We start from the raw sequence: 4,507 nt of genomic DNA, 5'->3' as shown, positions 1-4,507 counted from the left end.
ACGCGCGAGAAGGAGCGACGGACAACTGCCGCTCCCCCCGAACTAGGACCAAAACGCAGAAGAGAAAATGAAGGGGGAAGTCGGTCAGGTAACTAAAATCATGCGAACTCCAAATTCATTAAAAGGTTGCGAACCAGCTGCACAAAGCTAATGAATATCCGCGTCCGGCACCTAGTCTAGTCTTTTCACCAGCGCGGACGTGGGAGGGAGCCCCCGAGGCCGGAGGGCGGCACTCTGGAGACTCTGGGGCGTGTACAACCTCACTCATTATTACGTGAGAGTGTCACGAGCGGAGACCTTCACATGCACGGGGCCTTGCTTCATGGGTAGAACCTCCGAAGGTGCTAGATGTTCCAGGCGTTCTGGATGGGGATCCCGTCCTGCGTCTCCAGGCACGCGGCGCCGGGCCTGGAGACGCGAGCGACCCTAAACGGGCCCTCCCACATGGATGAGAGCTTATGCAACCCTTCCCTGGAGAGCACCCACCGTAGGATGAGATCTCCCACCTCGAGCGTCCTGGAGCAGACGCTGCGGCCATGATACCACCGCAACGCCTGCTGGTACCTTGCTGCTCGGAGCGAGGCTTGACAGCGGCGTTCCTCCCCCAGCACGAGGTCCATCCCTCGCTCAGCGTCTTGGCGCGCCTCGTCAAATGCTAAGACCCATGCGAAGCGATGCATGACCTCATGTGGGAGAACCGCTTCAGCTCAGTAGATGAGGAAGAACGGAGTTTCGCCGGTCGGCTTGGTCGCAGTGGTACAGACGGACCACATCACAGACTGGAGCTCATCGAGCCAGCCCCTGCTGGAGGCCTCGAGCTTCTTCTTGAAGGTTCTTGTCTTGAGGCCCCTCAGGACCTCCGCGTTGGCGCACTTAGCTTGGCCATTGCTCCTCGGGTGTGCTACTAAAGCGTAGCATATCTGCGTTCCAAGGTTAGCACAATATGTTTTAAAGAGATTGCTAGTGAACTGCGAGCGTTGTTGGTGATGATGCGGTTAGGGACTCCGAAGAGGCTCACGATGCCCTTGATGAACTTGACTGCCGAGCCGGCCGGGATGGTACGGACTGCCTCCACCTCCACCCATTTGGCAAACTTGTCGATGGCAACGTAGAGGTAGCGGTAGCCCCCAGTCGCTCGAGGAAACGGACCCAAGATGTCCAGGCCCCAGACCGCAAACAGCCATGAGAGTGGGATGGTCTGGAGGCCCTGGGTGGGCTGGTGAATTTGCTTGGCGTGGAACTAGCAGGCTTCACATGATCTCACGAGCACGACCGTGTCGGTGAGTGTCGTGGGCCAGTAGAATCCGCTATGGAACGCCTTGCCCACGAGAGTGCGCGATGATGAATGATGTCCGCAGTATCTGCCATGTATGTTGGCTAACAGCTCGTGCCCCTGTTACCTGGAGATGCATCGCAAGGAAACATCATTTGGTCATTTTCGGTAAAGCTCACCGTCCCGAATGCAGTAGGTTGTGGCGTGCCGAGCTATGCGATCGGCGTCTTCTTCCTTCTTCGGCAGGGTCCCCTGAAGCAGGTACGCCTTGAATTCTTCGGTCCAGCACCCCTTCTGAGGCTCGAGCGCAAGGAGCAGACACGCTCCTGAGGTCGGGCCGCAGGCCGGGCCCCCTGAGGTTGGTGCTAGCGGGAGCTCCTCCTGAGGCAATGCTGGCTTCGCGATTGGGGGGGGGTGCTGAGGGCTTGAAGAGCCATTCTTCAAAGACACCGGGCTCCTAAGGCGGGTGCTTGGATGCCCTCTTTGGCGATGTCGTCGGCTTCCTTGTTCGTTCCGTGGGGCACATGTTGTAGCTCCAGGCCCAGGAATTGCTTCTCCATCTTGCGTACCTCCGCCAGGTATGCCTTCATGTGTTCATCCTTCGGCTCGTACACTTTGTTGGAGAAGTTGACGAGCTGGGAGTCGCCCTTGATGGTGAGGCGCTTCACGCCCAAAGCGGCTACGGCCTTGAGGCCGACGATCAAGCTTCGTACTCCGCGATGTTGTTAGAGGCCTTTTCGCCGTGTTGGAAGCAGAGTTGCACGGCGTAGTAGAGCTTGTCTTGAGTAGGCGAAATGAGCACGGCTCCAACCCCCGCGCCCTGCCGCGCGAAGGTGCCATCGAAGTACGTGACCTAGCCGTCTGGTGCTTCATTCCCTGGTTAGAGCATCCGGTCCTCGCCTGCGTCCAGTCCTGGGGCATTGGTTCATTCTTCAACGAAGTCTTCGAGCGCAGCTCCCTTGATGACCCTGGTGGTGCTGAACTCCAGCTGAAATGCATGTAGTTCGATGTTCCATTTGGCGACTCTACCTACAACATTGGGGCCCCGGAGTACCCTCTCCAGTGGGTAGGACGAAACGAGCTTGATGGGGTGTCCTTGAAAGTAGTGGCGCAGCTTGCGTGAGGCGACAAGGAACAAGAGCTTTTGCGGCATGGGGTAGCGTGCTCACGCGTCCTGCAGTACCATGCTGACGAAGTACACCCGGGCCCTCGATGAGGGTCGGATCGTCGGCGTAGTCCGAGACCTCTTATGGCTAAGATGCCTCCTGAGGCTGCTGGACCTCAGGAGCTTGGTTGCCTGTTTGGTGCAGTCAGGGCCTCAGAAGTGTTGCCTTGAGGCTGCGCCGCCTTGGCCGAGTGCACGGAGTCACGTGGCAGGCCCTTGGACTGGTGCTCCTTCCTGACGGCCGCCAGCACCGCACTGGCTGAGTGAGGCATGGCGGCCAGGTAGAGCACCAGGGACTCGAGTGGACGCGGCGCCACCATCACTAGTGGGCTGGTGAGGTATCTCTTGAGATCTTGGAACGCGGCATCGGCCTCCAGAGTCCACTCGAACGGCCCCTTCTTCTTCATCAACTTAAAAAATAGGACGACGCGCTCCCCCAGCTTGGAGATGAAGCGCCTTAGCGCGGTCACACAGCCAGCCAGCCTCTACATTTCCTTAAGGGTCTATGGCGGGCTCATCCTTTCTATCGTCTTGACCTTCTCCGGATTTGCATCGATCCCCCTATGTGACACCAGAAAGCCTAACAACTTGCCAGAGGGGACACCGAACACACATTTCTCTGGGTTGAGCCGCAAGTCCACCTTGCGCAGGCTAGCGAACGTATCTTCTAGGTCCTCAATGAGGGTCCCTGCCTCCCGATATTTCACCACTATGTCGTCAACGTAGGCTTCAGCATTTCTCCCGAGCTGATAGCCCAGAGCGATGTGCATGAGCCGTTGGAAGGTTGCCCCAGTGTTGCGTAGCCCAAAGGGCATGCAGATGTAGAAGTACACCCCACACGGGGTCAGGAAGGCCATCTTCTCGACATCCTGCATTGCCACCTTGATTGGGTGATACCTCGAGAATGCGTCCAGGAAGCACAGCAGGTCGCATTCGGGAGTGGATTTGACGATCTAGTTGATGCGCGGCAGCGGAAAGGGGTCTTGAGGGCACGCCTTATTGAGGTTGGTGAAGTCGACGCACATGCGTTCCTTCCCACCTTTTTTAGGGACCACGACCGGGTTCGCCAGCCATTTTGGGTATCGCACGTCCCGAATGACACCAGCGTCTTGCAGCTTGCGAGTTTCTTGGACAATGAACGACTGCTTCTCTATGGACTGCCGCCGGGCCTTCTGCTTCATCAGGCGTACATTGGGGCACACATTGAGATGATGCTCGATCACCCCCCTTGGGACTCCGACCAGGTCCTTGGGCTCCCATGCGAACACCTCCTTGTTCGCGCTCAAGAAATTGACCAACGCCTGTTCTTGGTCTAGGGCGAGGTTGGCCCCTATGGTGAAGGTTGCTCCTGATGCCCCATCTTGGTCGACCAGCACCTGCTTCATTTCGGCCCGGTCTCTTCACCGGCGCAGCCCCCGGGGCCTCAGGGACCTCTCCCGCTTCCGGCCGTGCGGCAGCCGCGGCCCTAAAGGCGAGCTTGCAAGCCGTCAGTGCCTCCTTGGTGTCCCCGACCACGGTGAGGACGCTGCTGCTTCCCGACATCTTCATGAGGTTGTAGGCGGGGTGAGTTGCTGCCATGAACTTGGCTAAGGCCGGGTACCCGAGGATGGCGTTGTACGGGAGGCCGATACGGGCGATGTCAAAGTCGATGAGTTTGATGCGGTAGTTGTCGCGGGTACCGAAGGTGACGGGAAGGCGGATCTGCCCCGGGGGTTGGTGGAGCCCTCGACGACCCCGGAGAACGACTTGGTGGGGCGGAGCCGGCCATGTGATATGTTGAGCAAGCCAAAAGCTTCTACGGAGAGCACATTGAGCTCGGACCCGCCGTCGATGAGGGTCTTGGTTACCACCACGTTACAGATGGTGGGGGTGCAGAGCATCGGGAGCATGCATGCGCTCGCGGTGGTTATAGGATGGTCTCTTGAGTGGAAGGTGAGGTCGGCCTCGAGTGCCACCCATTCAGGAGGAGTTCCCTGTCGCACGCAAGCCGCACCTTCTTGACGAAAGAACTGCTTGATGTGTCGGTCCCATGGCGGCACTTGAGAACCGCCTAGGAGGGCCATGACGGT

Source organism: Triticum dicoccoides, chromosome 4A, assembly GCF_002162155.2.
Source record: "Triticum dicoccoides isolate Atlit2015 ecotype Zavitan chromosome 4A, WEW_v2.0, whole genome shotgun sequence".
In the NCBI taxonomy this organism is placed as follows: Eukaryota; Viridiplantae; Streptophyta; class Magnoliopsida; order Poales; family Poaceae; genus Triticum; species Triticum dicoccoides.
The sequence above is the reverse complement of the archived record's forward strand: the minus strand, read 5'-3'. Positions refer to the sequence as shown.